General features: G+C 32.0%; 3 non-coding genes across 3 annotated transcripts; all 3 read left to right on the forward strand.

Annotated features, from left to right (window-relative positions):
- The first annotated feature begins 7114 nt into the window (after positions 1-7114).
- Positions 7115-9109, forward strand: LOC122817996 (small subunit ribosomal RNA). The gene has a single exon (XR_006367531.2). It is a non-coding gene; the product is annotated as a small subunit ribosomal RNA (ribosomal RNA).
- A 1205-nt stretch (positions 9110-10314) lies between these two features.
- Positions 10315-10493, forward strand: LOC122817995 (5.8S ribosomal RNA). The gene has a single exon (XR_006367530.1). It is a non-coding gene; the product is annotated as a 5.8S ribosomal RNA (ribosomal RNA).
- A 402-nt stretch (positions 10494-10895) lies between these two features.
- Positions 10896-14866, forward strand: LOC127010548 (large subunit ribosomal RNA). The gene has a single exon (XR_007763304.1). It is a non-coding gene; the product is annotated as a large subunit ribosomal RNA (ribosomal RNA).
- Positions 14867-19323: the final 4457 nt, after the last annotated feature.

Genomic DNA, 19323 nt, shown 5'->3' on the forward strand with positions numbered 1-19323 from the left:
AACATATAATATAAAAATATTCCTAAGGTCTAGATTTTCAAGTAAGAGACCAATTTGATTAACATATCAATATAAGTACAACTCGACCATCTAATAATAACAATATGAATCGTCATCTTATTAGTGACGCGAAGATTGGCAAACATATAATATAAAAATATTCCTAAGGTCTAGATTTTCAAGTAAGAGACCAATTTGATTAACATATCAATATAAGTACAACTCGACCATCTAATAATAACAATATGAATCGTCATCTTATTAGTGACGCGAAGATTGGCAAACATATAATATAAAAATATTCCTAAGGTCTAGATTTTCAAGTAAGAGACCAATTTGATTAACATATCAATATAAGTACAACTCGACCATCTAATAATAACAATATGAATCGTCATCTTATTAGTGACGCGAAGATTGGCAAACATATAATATAAAAATATTCCTAAGGTCTAGATTTTCAAGTAAGAGACCAATTTGATTAACATATCAATATAAGTACAACTCGACCATCTAATAATAACAATATGAATCGTCATCTTATTAGTGACGCGAAGATTGGCAAACATATAATATAAAAATATTCCTAAGGTCTAGATTTTCAAGTAAGAGACCAATTTGATTAACATATCAATATAAGTACAACTCGACCATCTAATAATAACAATATGAATCGTCATCTTATTACTGACGCGAAGATTGGCAAACATATAATATACAAATATTCCTAAGGTCTAGATTTTCAAGTAAGAGACCAATTTGATTAACATATCAATATAAGTACAACTCGACCATCTAATAATAACAATATGAATCGTCATCTTATTAGTGACGCGAAGATTGGCAAACATATAATATAAAAATATTCCTAAGGTCTAGATTTTCAAGTAAGAGACCAATTTGATTAACATATCAATATAAGTACAACTCGACCATCCCGTTGGATTATGCCTGAACGCCTCTAAGGTCGTATCCGTGCTGGACTGCAATGATAAATAAGGGGCAATTTGCATTGTATGGCTTCTAAACCATTTAAAGTTTATAATTTACTTTTTAAACGACAATGGATGTGATGCCAATGTAATTTGTAACATAGTAAATTGGGAGGATCTTTGATCACCTGATGCCGCGCTAGTTACATATAAAAGCATTATTTAATACAATGACAAAGCCTAGAATCAATTGTAAACGACTTTTGTAACAGGCAAGGTGTTGTAAGTGGTTGAGCAGCTGCCATACTGCGATCCACTGAAGCTTATCCTTTGCTTGATGATTCGATAATAAAATTGCATAATTTATTTGTTGTGTTGAACTTCTTATATAAAGTTCAACCAACAATCTATTTGTATGCATTGATTGTTTGCTTGGCTTTGTGGCGAATTTTTAATCCTTTATATATTACATTCCTAAGGTCTAGATTTTCAAGTAAGAGACCAATTTGATTAACATATCAATATAAGTACAACTCGACCATCTAATAATAACAATATGAATCGTCATCTTATTAGTGACGCGAAGATTGGCAAACATATAATATAAAAATATTCCTAAGGTCTAGATTTTCAAGTAAGAGACCAATTTGATTAACATATCAATTTAAGTACAACTCGACCATCTAATAATAACAATATGAATCGTCATCTTATTAGTGACGCGAAGATTGGCAAACATATAATATAAAAATATTCCTAAGGTCAAGATTTTCAAGTAAGAGACCAATTTGATTAACATATCAATATAAGTACAACTCGACCATCTAATAATAACAATATGAATCGTCATCTTATTAGTGACGCGAAGATTGGCAAACATATAATATAAAAATATTCCTAAGGTCTAGATTTTCAAGTAAGAGACCAATTTGATTAACATATCAATATAAGTACAACTCGACCATCTAATAATAATATGAATCGTCATCTTATTAGTGACGCGAAGATTGGCAAACATATAATATAAAAATATTCCTAAGGTCTAGATTTTCAAGTAAGAGACCAATTTGATTAACATATCAATATAAGTACAACTCGACCATCTAATAATAACAATATGAATCGTCATCTTATTAGTGACGCGAAGATTGGCAAACATATAATATAAAAATATTCCTAAGGTCTAGATTTTCAAGTAAGAGACCAATTTGATTAACATATCAATATAAGTACAACTCGACCATCTAATAATAACAATATGAATCGTCATCTTATTAGTGACGCGAAGATTGGCAAACATATAATATAAAAATATTCCTAAGGTCTAGATTTTCAAGTAAGAGACCAATTTGATTAACATATCAATATAAGTACAACTCGACCATCTAATAATAACAATATGAATCGTCATCTTATTAGTGACGCGAAGATTGGCAAACATATAATATAAAAATATTCCTAAGGTCTAGATTTTCAAGTAAGAGACCAATTTGATTAACATATCAATATAAGTACAACTCGACCATCTAATAATAACAATATGAATCGTCATCTTATTAGTGACGCGAAGATTGGCAAACATATAATCTAAAAATATTCCTAAGGTCTAGATTTTCAAGTAAGAGACCAATTTGATTAACATATCAATATAAGTACAACTCGACCATCTAATAATAACAATATGAATCGTCATCTTATTACTGACGCGAAGATTGGCAAACATATAATATACAAATATTCCTAAGGTCTAGATTTTCAAGTAAGAGACCAATTTGATTAACATATCAATATAAGTACAACTCGACCATCTAATAATAACAATATGAATCGTCATCTTATTAGTGACGCGAAGATTGGCAAACATATAATATAAAAATATTCCTAAGGTCTAGATTTTCAAGTAAGAGACCAATTTGATTAACATATCAATATAAGTACAACTCGACCATCTAATAATAACAATATGAATCGTCATCTTTTTAGTGACGCGAAGATTGGCAAACATATAATATAAAAATATTCCTAAGGTCTAGAATCTTAAGCAATAGACCAATTCAACTAAGAGTTGACATATAAAAATATGTTCCTTTTAATGTTAGCAAAATTTTATCGTCACATACTGTTAGTGACGCGAACGTTTTTTTCTCCATGTTTATATGAATGTTTATTCAAAGGTAGAAAGGCAGGATCGTTATTTTATAAGTGAAGCGATAAAAAAATATTATGCAATAGGACATCTATTTATAAATATTTTTAAGTCTTAGAAATTCAAGTAAAGAGATTCAAGAAATTCATTCAACTTAGAGCGCACATATAATTAAAACTATTCCTGAGGTTTAGAAACCAAATTAAATAAAGAGGACATATAAACGTATGTGGTATTTTGATGGTAGTAAAAATGTATCGCGATATTATTAGTGACGCGACCAATTTTTATACTCTTTGCTCCATGTGCAAATATATCTAGTGTTTAGATAGTCAATTAAAAATGACAATTTTAACTAAAAGACTTAAAAAAGTGTTTGTCAAACTTATAATTTTGTCAATACTATATAAAACGCCAATCATATCCTTATAAAAGTAAATACGGTATATGGTTATAAATACAAAACCATATATAAATAAAAAAATGAAATCGTATGTATATGGCTTATAGGTATAATACCTATAAGGCATAATAATGTATAATATTAGCAAATATACATATAAAAGTGCATAAATTGTATAGATATGGCATAAAGAAGGCATTTATGAGAATAGCTAGTAGAATTTGCCCATACACTACTAGCGAAATGAGATATTTATACCTAGTGAGGGCGGCACTAGTACTATAAATTGTGGCAAAATAAATCTTATGCAAATGCATAGGATTTTGTCAATACCGTACAAAAAACTAAGTAAAACGTATGGATATTGAAAAATAAATGGATTATATTCATAAAATACGAATATTTCTTGCATTCTCTTGTTATACGAGAGAATATCATACGGAGCGGGCAGCCCCTAGTATAGTAAGCAGTCGAATGGGAGACAGCGTGTCCAAAAACACCTATAGGGAGGTGGTCGTTGGCGGACCTCTCCTCGTATTGGTCAAACTTATGATTTTGTCAATACTATATAAAACGCCAATCATATCCATATAAAAGTGAATACAGTATATGGATATGAATAAAAAACCATACATAAATAAAAAAAAATATGTATAAAAAATTATACATATATTTATATTAAGCAATCGTATGGATGTGGCTTATAGGTATAATACCTATAAGGCATAATAATGTATAATATAGCAAATATACATATAAAAGTGCATGAATTGTATAGATATGGCATATAAGTGACATATTTATGAGAATAGCTAGTAGAATTTGCCCATACACTACTAGCGAAATGAGATATTTATACCTAGTGAGGGCGGCACTAGTACTATAAATTGTGGCAAAATAAATCTTATGCAAATGCATAGGATTTTGTCAATACCGTACAAAAAACTAAGTAAAACGTATGGATATTGAAAAATAAATGGATTATATTCATAAAATACGAATATTTCTTGCATTCTCTTGTTATATGAGAGAATATCATACGGAGCGGGTAGCCCCTAGTATAGTAAGCAGTCGAATGGGAGACAGCGTGTCCAAAAACACCTATAGGGAGGTGGTCGTTGGCGGACCTCTCCTCGTATTGGTCAAACTTATGATTTTGTCAATACTATATAAAACGCCAATCATATCCATATAAAAGTGAATACAGTATATGGATATGAATAAAAAACCATACATAAATAAAAAAAAAATATGTATAAAAAATTATACATATATTTATATTAAGCAATCGTATGGATGTGGCTTATAGGTATAATACCTATAAGGCATAATAATGTATAATATAGCAAATATACATATAAAAGTGCATGAATTGTATAGATATGGCATATAAGTGACATATTTATGAGAATAGCTAGTAGAATTTCCCCATACACTACTAGCGAAATGAGATATTTATACCTAGTGAGGGCGGCACTAGTACTATAAATTGTGGCAAAATAAATCTTATGCAAATGCATAGGATTTTGTCAATACCGTACAAAAAACTAAGTAAAACGTATGGATATTGAAAAATAAATGGATTATATTCATAAAATACGAATATTTCTTGCATTCTCTTGTTATATGAGAGAATATCATACGGAGCGGGTAGCCCCTAGTATAGTAAGCAGTCGAATGGGAGACAGCGTGTCCAAAAACACCTATAGGGAGGTGGTCGTTGGCGGACCTCTCCTCGTATTGGTCAAACTTATGATTTTGTCAATACTATATAAAACGCCAATCATATCCATATAAAAGTGAATACAGTATATGGATATCAATAAAAAACCATACGTAAATAAAAAAAAAATATGTATAAAAAATTATACATATATTTATATTAAGCAATCGTATGGATGTGGCTTATAGGTATAATACCTATAAGGCATAATAATGTATAATATAGCAAATATACATATAAAAGTGCATGAATTGTATAGATATGGCATATAAGTGACATATTTATGAGAATAGCTAGTAGAATTTGCCCAAACACTACTAGCGAAATGAGATATTTATACCTAGTGAGGGCGGCACTAGTACTATAAATTGTGGCAAAATAAATCTTATGCAAATGCATAGGATTTTGTCAATACCATACATAAACCGTATGGATATTGAGAAGTTAATAGATTACATCTATAATATGAGAAGTATTTTAGTATTCTTATTAAATAAGAGAATACTATAAGGGTGAGTGGCAAAGAGAATTGAATATACCCGAATGGGAGACAGCGTGTCCAAAAACTACTATAGGTGGTGTGGCAAATATGAGGAAGGCAATATATCCATATAATGAAAATAAAAGTGCGTTTTCTTATTATATAAGAGAACACTATATGGGTGAGTGGCAAAGTAAATTGAATATACCCGAATGGGAGACAGCGTGTCCAAAAACTACTATAGGTGGTGTGGCAAATATGAGGAAGGCAATATATCCATATAATGAAAATAAAAGTGCGTTTTCTTATTATATAAGAGAACACTATATGGGTGAGTGGCAAAGTAAATTGAATATACCCGAATGGGAGACAGCGTGTCCAAAAACTACTATAGGTGGTGTGGCAAATATGAGGAAGGCAATATATCCATATAATGAATATAAAAGTGCGTTGTCTTATTATATAAGAGAACACTATATGGGTGAGTGGCAAAGTAAATTGAATATACCCGAATGGGAGACAGCGTGTCCAAAAACTACTATAGGATGGTCAATGGGCCGGCCGTCTGCTATTGACATATGTCAGTAGAGAAGATATTATCCGTCAAATTTGTTTCTTTATTCATTTATTTGAATACGAGACTTGGCTCCGCGGTTAATATTTTAAGCCCAAAGATAATAACGTTGAAACAAAGGCCAAGTTTCTATTGTACATAGAATAACAAATTGTTTCCGAATTTTATCGTTAATTTTAGGAGGTAGGCTAACATGATTTATATTATATGTGTATTATTAAATAATAATAGTACATAAAAGTCTACCAAAGAAATATAAAAATGTAATTATGAATACATTTTCAATATTAATATCAACTTATATTGTTGATAATAAAAAATAGCTATTAAGAGAGTTATTTAAGAAATTATATAATATATAATAAAGAGTATATATATAAATAATATATAAGTATATATTATTTAAGAAATAAATATAGTAGTAATAATTATATATATACACTCGGTTCTATTTTATATATTACCAGAGACTTATATGGATATATATAGATAAATTTTAAATTTATCGTCAAAATACAAATGATTAACTCAATATCTTATATTGGTTAAACAAAAATTGTACATGTGTGGATACAATATATTATGTATGTCGAACAAAAATGATATTTTAGAATGAAATGTGCATATATAAAGAAAATATATGAAAAATAAATATTGTGTTTATAAAGAATATGATTCTTTTTGACATCAATAAAAACTTGTTATTATTAGTGGCGAAACAAGTATAAATTGGAAAACAAACGTATACGAATGCTATATAAAAATGGCCGTATTCGATAGAAATAAAATCTATAACAACATATATATTGCTAATTTCTATTCAAAAAATATGAATGAAATATGAATAAAAACATTATTCTGGTTGATCCTGCCAGTAGTTATATGCTTGTCTCAAAGATTAAGCCATGCATGTCTAAGTACACACGAATTAAAAGTGAAACCGCAAAAAGCTCATTATATCAGTTATGGTTCCTTAGATCGTTAACAGTTACTTGGATAACTGTGGTAATTCTAGAGCTAATACATGCAATTAAAACATGAACCTTATGGAACATGTGCTTTTATTAGGCTAAAACCAAGCGATCGCAAGATCGTTATATTGGTTGAACTCTAGATAACATGCAGATCGTATGGTCTTGTACCGACGACAGATCTTTCAAATGTCTGCCCTATCAACTTTTGATGGTAGTATCTAGGACTACCATGGTTGCAACGGGTAACGGGGAATCAGGGTTCGATTCCGGAGAGGGAGCCTGAGAAACGGCTACCACATCTAAGGAAGGCAGCAGGCGCGTAAATTACCCACTCCCAGCTCGGGGAGGTAGTGACGAAAAATAACAATACAGGACTCATATCCGAGGCCCTGTAATTGGAATGAGTACACTTTAAATCCTTTAACAAGGACCAATTGGAGGGCAAGTCTGGTGCCAGCAGCCGCGGTAATTCCAGCTCCAATAGCGTATATTAAAGTTGTTGCGGTTAAAACGTTCGTAGTTGAACTTGTGCTTCATACGGGTAGTACAACTTACAATTGTGGTTAGTACTATACCTTTATGTATGTAAGCGTATTACCGGTGGAGTTCTTACATGTGCTTAGATACTTGTATTTTTTCATATGTTCCTCCTATTTAAAAACCTGCATTAGTGCTCTTAAACGAGTGTTATTGTGGGCCGGTACAATTACTTTGAACAAATTAGAGTGCTTAAAGCAGGCTTCAAATGCCTGAATATTCTGTGCATGGGATAATGAAATAAGACCTCTGTTCTGCTTTCATTGGTTTTCAGATCAAGAGGTAATGATTAATAGAAGCAGTTTGGGGGCATTAGTATTACGACGCGAGAGGTGAAATTCTTGAACCGTCGTAAGACTAACTTAAGCGAAAGCATTTGCCAAAGATGTTTTCATTAATCAAGAACGAAAGTTAGAGGTTCGAAGGCGATCAGATACCGCCCTAGTTCTAACCATAAACGATGCCAGCTAGCAATTGGGTGTAGCTACTTTTATGGCTCTCTCAGTCGCTTCCCGGGAAACCAAAGCTTTTGGGCTCCGGGGGAAGTATGGTTGCAAAGCTGAAACTTAAAGGAATTGACGGAAGGGCACCACCAGGAGTGGAGCCTGCGGCTTAATTTGACTCAACACGGGAAAACTTACCAGGTCCGAACATAAGTGTGTAAGACAGATTGATAGCTCTTTCTCGAATCTATGGGTGGTGGTGCATGGCCGTTCTTAGTTCGTGGAGTGATTTGTCTGGTTAATTCCGATAACGAACGAGACTCAAATATATTAAATAGATATCTTCAGGATTATGGTGTTGAAGCTTATATAGCCTTCATTCATGGTGGCAGTAAAATGTTTATTGTGTTTGAATGTGTTTATATAAGTGGAGCCGTACCTTTTGGTTTGTCCCATTATAAGGACACTAGCTTCTTAAATGGACAAATTGCGTCTAGCAATAATGAGATTGAGCAATAACAGGTCTGTGATGCCCTTAGATGTCCTGGGCTGCACGCGCGCTACAATGAAAGTATCAACGTGTATTTCCTAGACCGAGAGGTCCGGGTAAACCGCTGAACCACTTTCATGCTTGGGATTGTGAACTGAAACTGTTCACATGAACTTGGAATTCCCAGTAAGTGTGAGTCATTAACTCGCATTGATTACGTCCCTGCCCTTTGTACACACCGCCCGTCGCTACTACCGATTGAATTATTTAGTGAGGTCTCCGGACGTGATCACTGTGACGCCTTGCGTGTTACGGTTGTTTCGCAAAAGTTGACCGAACTTGATTATTTAGAGGAAGTAAAAGTCGTAACAAGGTTTCCGTAGGTGAACCTGCGGAAGGATCATTAATGTTTTAATATCCTTACCGTTAATAAAATATTTGTTTATATTATATAATAAATACATTATAGTATTACAAATAAAATATGAATTGCCAAAATGTATATGAGATCTATTATAGATCAAATGAAATTTCGAACAAGCAAATCGAAATAATGCAAATATTAAAATTATATATTGTATTTAATACATATGAGAGAAATTAATAAGCAGCCAAAGCAAACAAATAAAAATTCGAACAAGCAAATCGAATTATTAAAATAATAATATTAAATTATTATTGTATATCCTTACCGTTAATAAAATATTTGTTTATATTATAATAAATACATTATAATAATACAAATAAAATATGAATTGCCAAAATGTATATGAGATCTAATATAGATCAAATAAAATTTCGAACAAGCAAATCGAAATAATGCAAATATTAAAATTATATATTGTATTTAATACATATGAGAGAAATAATAAGCAGCCAAAGCAAACAAATAAAAATTCGAACAAGCAAATCGAATTATTAAAATAATAATATTAAATTATTATTGTATATCCTTACCGTTAATAAAATATTTGTTTATATTATAATAAATACATTATAGTAATACAAATAAAATATGAATTGCCAAAATGTATATGATCTAATATAGATCAAATGAAATTTCGAACAAGCAAATCGAAATAATGCAAATATTAAAATTATATATTGTATTTAATACATATGAGAGAAATAATAAGCAGCCAAAACAAACAAATAAAAATTCGAACAAGCAAATCGAATTATTAAAATAATAATATTAAATTATTATTGTATATAAACACAATTAAAATACTGTGTGTATATGGACCATAATATACACGCGTTGCGATATGTATTGTTCATCTCAGTTATGCGCATACATTGGATAATGCAACAACCTAAAATGTACAATGTTGTACCTGGTTTTATACAGGTTAATGTTTTATATAAATTTCAATTTATATCGCTAAAAAAGTATTAATATATATATATATATATTTATTTACAATAAATGCAATTTAAAAAGAAATACTTTGATATATATTGGTTATATAAAACTAAGACATTTCGCAGCATTCGTTTTAGGTATAAAAATAAATTTATTGAAGGAATTGATATATGCCAGTAAAATGGTGTATTTTTAATTTCTTTCAATAAAAACATATTTGACAAAATTAAGAAACCAATTTATAAAACTCTAAGCGGTGGATCACTCGGCTCATGGGTCGATGAAGAACGCAGCAAACTGTGCGTCATCGTGTGAACTGCAGGACACATGAACATCGACATTTTGAACGCATATCGCAGTCCATGCTGTTATGTACTTTAATTAATTTTATAGTGCTGCTTGGACTACATATGGTTGAGGGTTGTAAGACTATGCTAATTAAGTTGCTTATACAAATTTTATAATGAAATTTTATAAGCATATGGTATATTATTGGATAATAATAATTTAATTATTTTATTCATAATATTAAAAAATATATGAAAAACATTATCTCACATTAGTAAATAATTTGAATGTGAAAAACGAAGAGAAATATTTTCTTTTTCAATCAAATGATACTGAGAAATGTCTAGCATAAAAATTTATCTAGAATTGTCTCTTATTAATGATTAGAAAATAGAAAACCGTTGACAATATTATTGTTCTTCGTTGATTCGTTAAATCAAACAAATGCCATTTATATACAGATATTATTAATATAACGAATTTAATAAAATGTTTTATCATTATATATAAAGAATTAATTGCATATAAAAGTTATACACAACCTCAACTCATATGGGACTACCCCCTGAATTTAAGCATATTAATTAGGGGAGGAAAAGAAACTAACAAGGATTTTCTTAGTAGCGGCGAGCGAAAAGAAATCAGTTCAGCACTAAGTCACTTTGTCTATATGGCAAATGTGAGATGCAGTGTATGGAGCGTCAATATTCTAGTATGAGAAATTAACGATTTAAGTCCTTCTTAAATGAGGCCATTTACCCATAGAGGGTGCCAGGCCCGTATAACGTTAATGATTACTAGATGATGTTTCCAAAGAGTCGTGTTGCTTGATAGTGCAGCACTAAGTGGGTGGTAAACTCCATCTAAAACTAAATATAACCATGAGACCGATAGTAAACAAGTACCGTGAGGGAAAGTTGAAAAGAACTCTGAATAGAGAGTTAAACAGTACGTGAAACTGCTTAGAGGTTAAGCCCGATGAACCTGAATATCCGTTATGGAAAATTCATCATTAGAATTGTAATATTTAAACAATATTATGATAATAGTGTGCATTTTTTCCATATAAGGACATTGTAATCTATTAGCATACCAAATTTATCATAAAATATAACTTATAGTTTATTCAAATTAATTTGCTTGCATTTTAACACAGAATAAATGTTATTAATTTGATAAAGTGCTGATAGATTTATATGAATACAGTGCGTTAATTTTTCGGAATTATATAATGGCATAATTATCATTGATTTTTGTGTTTATTATATGCACTTGTAGGATTAACAATGCGAAAGATTCAGGATACCTTCGGGACCCGTCTTGAAACACGGACCAAGGAGTCTAACATATGTGCAAGTTATTGGGATATAAACCTAATAGCGTAATTAACTTGACTAATAATGGGATTAGTTTTTTAACTATTTATAGCTAATTAACACAATCCCGGGGCGTTCTATATAGTTATGTATAATGATATTTATATTATTTATGCCTCTAACTGGAACGTACCTTGAGCATATATGCTGTGACCCGAAAGATGGTGAACTATACTTGATCAGGTTGAAGTCAGGGGAAACCCTGATGGAAGACCGAAACAGTTCTGACGTGCAAATCGATTGTCAGAATTGAGTATAGGGGCGAAAGACCAATCGAACCATCTAGTAGCTGGTTCCTTCCGAAGTTTCCCTCAGGATAGCTGGTGCATTTTAATATTATATAAAATAATCTTATCTGGTAAAGCGAATGATTAGAGGCCTTAGGGTCGAAACGATCTTAACCTATTCTCAAACTTTAAATGGGTAAGAACCTTAACTTTCTTGATATGAAGTTCAAGGTTATGATATAATGTGCCCAGTGGGCCACTTTTGGTAAGCAGAACTGGCGCTGTGGGATGAACCAAACGTAATGTTACGGTGCCCAAATTAACAACTCATGCAGATACCATGAAAGGCGTTGGTTGCTTAAAACAGCAGGACGGTGATCATGGAAGTCGAAATCCGCTAAGGAGTGTGTAACAACTCACCTGCCGAAGCAACTAGCCCTTAAAATGGATGGCGCTTAAGTTGTATACCTATACATTACCGCTAAAGTAGATGATTTATATTACTTGTAATATAAATTTTGAAACTTTAGTGAGTAGGAAGGTACAATGGTATGCGTAGAAGTGTTTGGCGTAAGCCTGCATGGAGCTGCCATTGGTACAGATCTTGGTGGTAGTAGCAAATAATCGAATGAGACCTTGGAGGACTGAAGTGGAGAAGGGTTTCGTGTGAACAGTGGTTGATCACGAGTTAGTCGGTCCTAAGTTCAAGGCGAAAGCCGAAAATTTTCAAGTAAAATACAAATGCCAAACAAATATATATATTATATAAAATCTAGCTAAATTAATATACTTGAATAATTTTGAACGAAAGGGAATACGGTTCCAATTCCGTAACCTGTTGAGTATCCGTTTGTTATTAAATATGGGCCTCGTGCTCATCCTGGCAACAGGAACGACCATAAAGAAGCCGTCGAGAGATATCGGAAGAGTTTTCTTTTCTGTTTTATAGCCGTACTACCATGGAAGTCTTTCGCAGAGAGATATGGTAGATGGGCTAGAAGAGCATGACATATACTGTTGTGTCGATATTTTCTCCTCGGACCTTGAAAATTTATGGTGGGGACACGCAAACTTCTCAACAGGCCGTACCAATATCCGCAGCTGGTCTCCAAGGTGAAGAGTCTCTAGTCGATAGAATAATGTAGGTAAGGGAAGTCGGCAAATTAGATCCGTAACTTCGGGATAAGGATTGGCTCTGAAGATTGAGATAGTCGGGCTTGATTGGGAAACAATAACATGGTTTATGTGCTCGTTCTGGGTAAATAGAGTTTCTAGCATTTATGTTAGTTACTTGTTCCCCGGATAGTTTAGTTACGTAGCCAATTGTGGAACTTTCTTGCTAAAATTTTTAAGAATACTAATTGGGTTAAACCAATTAGTTCTTATTAATTATAACGATTATCAATTAACAATCAATTCAGAACTGGCACGGACTTGGGGAATCCGACTGTCTAATTAAAACAAAGCATTGTGATGGCCCTAGCGGGTGTTGACACAATGTGATTTCTGCCCAGTGCTCTGAATGTCAAAGTGAAGAAATTCAAGTAAGCGCGGGTCAACGGCGGGAGTAACTATGACTCTCTTAAGGTAGCCAAATGCCTCGTCATCTAATTAGTGACGCGCATGAATGGATTAACGAGATTCCTACTGTCCCTATCTACTATCTAGCGAAACCACAGCCAAGGGAACGGGCTTGGAATAATTAGCGGGGAAAGAAGACCCTTTTGAGCTTGACTCTAATCTGGCAGTGTAAGGAGACATAAGAGGTGTAGAATAAGTGGGAGATATTAGACCTCGGTTTGGTATCGCCAATGAAATACCACTACTCTTATTGTTTCCTTACTTACTTGATTAAATGGAACGTGTATCATTTCCTAGCCATTATACGGATATATTTATTATATCTTATGGTATTGGGTTTTGATGCAAGCTTCTTGATCAAAGTATCACGAGTTTGTTATATAATCGCAAACAAATTCTTTAATAAAACGGTGCATTTATGTATTTTTGATTTGAAAATTTGGTATAACTCCAATTACTCAGGTATGATCCAATTCAAGGACATTGCCAGGTAGGGAGTTTGACTGGGGCGGTACATCTCTCAAATAATAACGGAGGTGTCCCAAGGCCAGCTCAGTGCGGACAGAAACCACACATAGAGCAAAAGGGCAAATGCTGACTTGATCTCGGTGTTCAGTACACACAGGGACAGCAAAAGCTCGGCCTATCGATCCTTTTGGTTTAAAGAGTTTTTAACAAGAGGTGTCAGAAAAGTTACCATAGGGATAACTGGCTTGTGGCGGCCAAGCGTTCATAGCGACGTCGCTTTTTGATCCTTCGATGTCGGCTCTTCCTATCATTGTGAAGCAAAATTCACCAAGCGTTGGATTGTTCACCCATGCAAGGGAACGTGAGCTGGGTTTAGACCGTCGTGAGACAGGTTAGTTTTACCCTACTAATGACAAAACGTTGTTGCGACAGCATTCCTGCGTAGTACGAGAGGAACCGCAGGTACGGACCAATGGCACAATACTTGTTCGAGCGAACAGTGGTATGACGCTACGTCCGTTGGATTATGCCTGAACGCCTCTAAGGTCGTATCCGTGCTGGACTGCAATGATAAATAAGGGGCAATTTGCATTGTATGGCTTCTAAACCATTTAAAGTTTATAATTTACTTTTTAAACGACAATGGATGTGATGCCAATGTAATTTGTAACATAGTAAATTGGGAGGATCTTTGATCACCTGATGCCGCGCTAGTTACATATAAAAGCATTATTTAATACAATGACAAAGCCTAGAATCAATTGTAAACGACTTTTGTAACAGGCAAGGTGTTGTAAGTGGTTGAGCAGCTGCCATACTGCGATCCACTGAAGCTTATCCTTTGCTTGATGATTCGATAATAAAATTGCATAATTTATTTGTTGTGTTGAACTTCTTATATAAAGTTCAACCAACAATCTATTTGTATGCATTGATTGTTTGCTTGGCTTTGTGGAGAATTTTTAATCCTTTATATATTACATTCCTAAGGTCTAGATTTTCAAGTAAGAGACCAATTTGATTAACATATCAATATAAGTACAACTCGACCATCTAATAATAACAATATGAATCGTCATCTTATTAGTGACGCGAAGATTGGCAAACATATAATATAAAAATATTCCTAAGGTCTAGATTTTCAAGTAAGAGACCAATTTGATTAACATATCAATATAAGTACAACTCGACCATCTAATAATAACAATATGAATCGTCATCTTATTAGTGACGCGAAGATTGGCAAACATATAATATAAAAATATTCCTAAGGTCTAGATTTTCAAGTAAGAGACCAATTTGATTAACATATCAATATAAGTACAACTCGACCATCTAATAATAACAATATGAATCGTCATCTTATTAGTGACGCGAAGATTGGCAAACATATAATATAAAAATATTCCTAAGGTCTAGATTTTCAAGTAAGAGACCAATTTGATTAACATATCAATATAAGTACAACTCGACCATCTAATAATAATATGAATCGTCATCTTATTAGTGACGCGAAGATTGGCAAACATATAATATAAAAATATTCCTAAGGTCTAGATTTTCAAGTAAGAGACCAATTTGATTAACATATCAATATAAGTACAACTCGACCATCTAATAATAACAATATGAATCGTCATCTTATTAGTGACGCGAAGATTGGCAAACATATAATATAAAAATATTCCTAAGGTCTAGATTTTCAAGTAAGAGACCAATTTGATTAACATATCAATATAAGTACAACTCGACCATCTAATAATAATATGAATCGTCATCTTATTAGTGACGCGAAGATTGGCAACCATATAATATAAAAATATTCCTAAGGTCTAGATTTTCAAGTAAGAGACCAATTTGATTAACATATCAATATAAGTACAACTCGACCATCTAATAATAACAATATGAATCGTCATCTTATTAGTGACGCGAAGATTGGCAAACATATAATATAAAAATATTCCTAAGGTCTAGATTTTCAAGTAAGAGACCAATTTGATTAACATATCAATATAAGTACAACTCGACCATCTAATAATAACAATATGAATCGTCATCTTATTAGTGACGCGAAGATTGGCAAACATATAATATAAAAATATTCCTAAGGTCTAGATTTTCAAGTAAGAGACCAATTTGATTAACATATCAATATAAGTACAACTCGACCATCTAATAATAACAATATGAATCGTCATCTTATTAGTGACGCGAAGATTGGCAAACATATAATATAAAAATATTCCTAAGGTCTAGATTTTCAAGTAAGAGACCAATTTGATTAACATATCAATATAAGTACAACTCGACCATCTAATAATAATATGAATCGTCATCTTATTAGTGACGCGAAGATTGGCAAACATATAATATAAAAATATTCCTAAGGTCTAGATTTTCAAGTAAGAGACCAATTTGATTAACATATCAATATAAGTACAACTCGACCATCTAATAATAACAATATGAATCGTCATCTTATTACTGACGCGAAGATTGGCAAACATATAATATACAAATATTCCTAAGGTCTAGATTTTCAAGTAAGAGACCAATTTGATTAACATATCAATATAAGTACAACTCGACCATCTAATAATAACAATATGAATCGTCATCTTATTAGTGACGCGAAGATTGGCAAACATATAATATAAAAATATTCCTAAGGTCTAGATTTTCAAGTAAGAGACCAATTTGATTAACATATCAATATAAGTACAACTCGACCATCTAATAATAACAATATGAATCGTCATCTTTTTAGTGACGCGAAGATTGGCAAACATATAATATAAAAATATTCCTAAGGTCTAGAATCTTAAGCAATAGACCAATTCAACTAAGAGTTGACATATAAAAATATGTTCCTTTTAATGTTAGCAAAATTTTATCGTCACATACTGTTAGTGACGCGAACGTTTTTTTCTCCATGTTTATATGAATGTTTATTCAAAGGTAGAAAGGCAGGATCGTTATTTTATAAGTGAAGCGATAAAAAAATATTATGCAATAGGACATCTATTTATAAATATTTTTAAGTCTTAGAAATTCAAGTAAAGAGATTCAAGAAATTCATTCAACTTAGAGCGCACATATAATTAAAACTATTCCTGAGGTTTAGAAACCAAATTAAATAAAGAGGACATATAAACGTATGTGGTATTTTGATGGTAGTAAAAATGTATCGCGATATTATTAGTGACGCGACCAATTTTTATACTCTTTGCTCCATGTGCAAATATATCTAGTGTTTAGATAGTCAATTAAAAATGACAATTTTAACTAAAAGACTTAAAAAAGTGTTTGTCAAACTTATAATTTTGTCAATACTATATAAAACGCCAATCATATCCTTATAAAAGTAAATACGGTATATGGTTATAAATACAAAACCATATATAAATAAAAAAATGAAATCGTATGTATATGGCTTATAGGTATAATACCTATAAGGCATAATAATGTATAATATTAGCAAATATACATATAAAAGTGCATAAATTGTATAGATATGGCATAAAGAAGGCATTTATGAGAATAGCTAGTAGAATTTGCCCATACACTACTAGCGAAATGAGATATTTATACCTAGTGAGGGCGGCACTAGTACTATAAATTGTGGCAAAATAAATCTTATGCAAATGCATAGGATTTTGTCAATACCGTACAAAAAACTAAGTAAAACGTATGGATATTGAAAAATAAATGGATTATATTCATAAAATACGAATATTTCTTGCATTCTCTTGTTATACGAGAGAATATCATACGGAGCGGGCAGCCCCTAGTATAGTAAGCAGTCGAATGGGAGACAGCGTGTCCAAAAACACCTATAGGGAGGTGGTCGTTGGCGGACCTCTCCTCGTATTGGTCAAACTTATGATTTTGTCAATACTATATAAAACGCCAATCATATCCATATAAAAGTGAATACAGTATATGGATATGAATAAAAAACCATACATAAATAAAAAAAAATATGTATAAAAAATTATACATATATTTATATTAAGCAATCGTATGGATGTGGCTTATAGGTATAATACCTATAAGGCATAATAATGTATAATATAGCAAATATACATATAAAAGTGCATGAATTGTATAGATATGGCATATAAGTGACATATTTATGAGAATAGCTAGTAGAATTTGCCCATACACTACTAGCGAAATGAGATATTTATACCTAGTGAGGGCGGCACTAGTACTATAAATTGTGGCAAAATAAATCTTATGCAAATGCATAGGATTTTGTCAATACCGTACAAAAAACTAAGTAAAACGTATGGATATTGAAAAATAAATGGATTATATTCATAAAATACGAATATTTCTTGCATTCTCTTGTTATATGAGAGAATATCATACGGAGCGGGTAGCCCCTAGTATAGTAAGCAGTCGAATGGGAGACAGCGTGTCCAAAAACACCTATAGGGAGGTGGTCGTTGGCGGACCTCTCCTCGTATTGGTCAAACTTATGATTTTGTCAATACTATATAGAACGCCAATCATATCCATATAAAAGTGAATACAGTATATGGATATGAATAAAAAACCATACATAAATAAAAAAAAATATGTATAAAAAATTATACATATATTTATATTAAGCAATCGTATGGATGTGGCTTATAGGTATAATACCTATAAGGCATAATAATGTATAATATAGCAAATATACATATAAAAGTGCATGAATTGTATAGATATGGCATATAAGTGACATATTTATGAGAATAGCTAGTAGAATTTGCCCATACACTACTAGCGAAATGAGATATTTATACCTAGTGAGGGCGGCACTAGTACTATAAATTGTGGCAAAATAAATCTTATGCAAATGCATAGGATTTTGTCAATACCATACATAAACCGTATGGATATTGAGAAGTTAATAGATTACATCTATAATATGAGAAGTATTTTAGTATTCTTATTAAATAAGAGAATACTATAAGGGTGAGTGGCAAAGAGAATTGAATATACCCGAATGGGAGACAGCGTGTCCAAAAACTACTATAGGTGGTGTGGCAAATATGAGGAAGGCAATATATCCATATAATGAAAATAAAAGTGCGTTTTCTTATTATATAAGAGAACACTATATGGGTGAGTGGCAAAGTAAATTGAATATACCCGAATGGGAGACAGCGTGTCCAAAAACTACTATAGGTGGTGTGGCAAATATGAGGAAGGCAATATATCCATATAATGAAAATAAAAGTGCGTTTTCTTATTATATAAGAGAACACTATATGGGTGAGTGGCAAAGTAAATTGAATATACCCGAATGGGAGACAGCGTG

The sequence above is a fragment of the Drosophila biarmipes genome, chromosome X, assembly GCF_025231255.1.
Source record: "Drosophila biarmipes strain raj3 chromosome X, RU_DBia_V1.1, whole genome shotgun sequence".
Lineage (NCBI taxonomy): Eukaryota > Metazoa > Arthropoda > Insecta > Diptera > Drosophilidae > Drosophila > Drosophila biarmipes.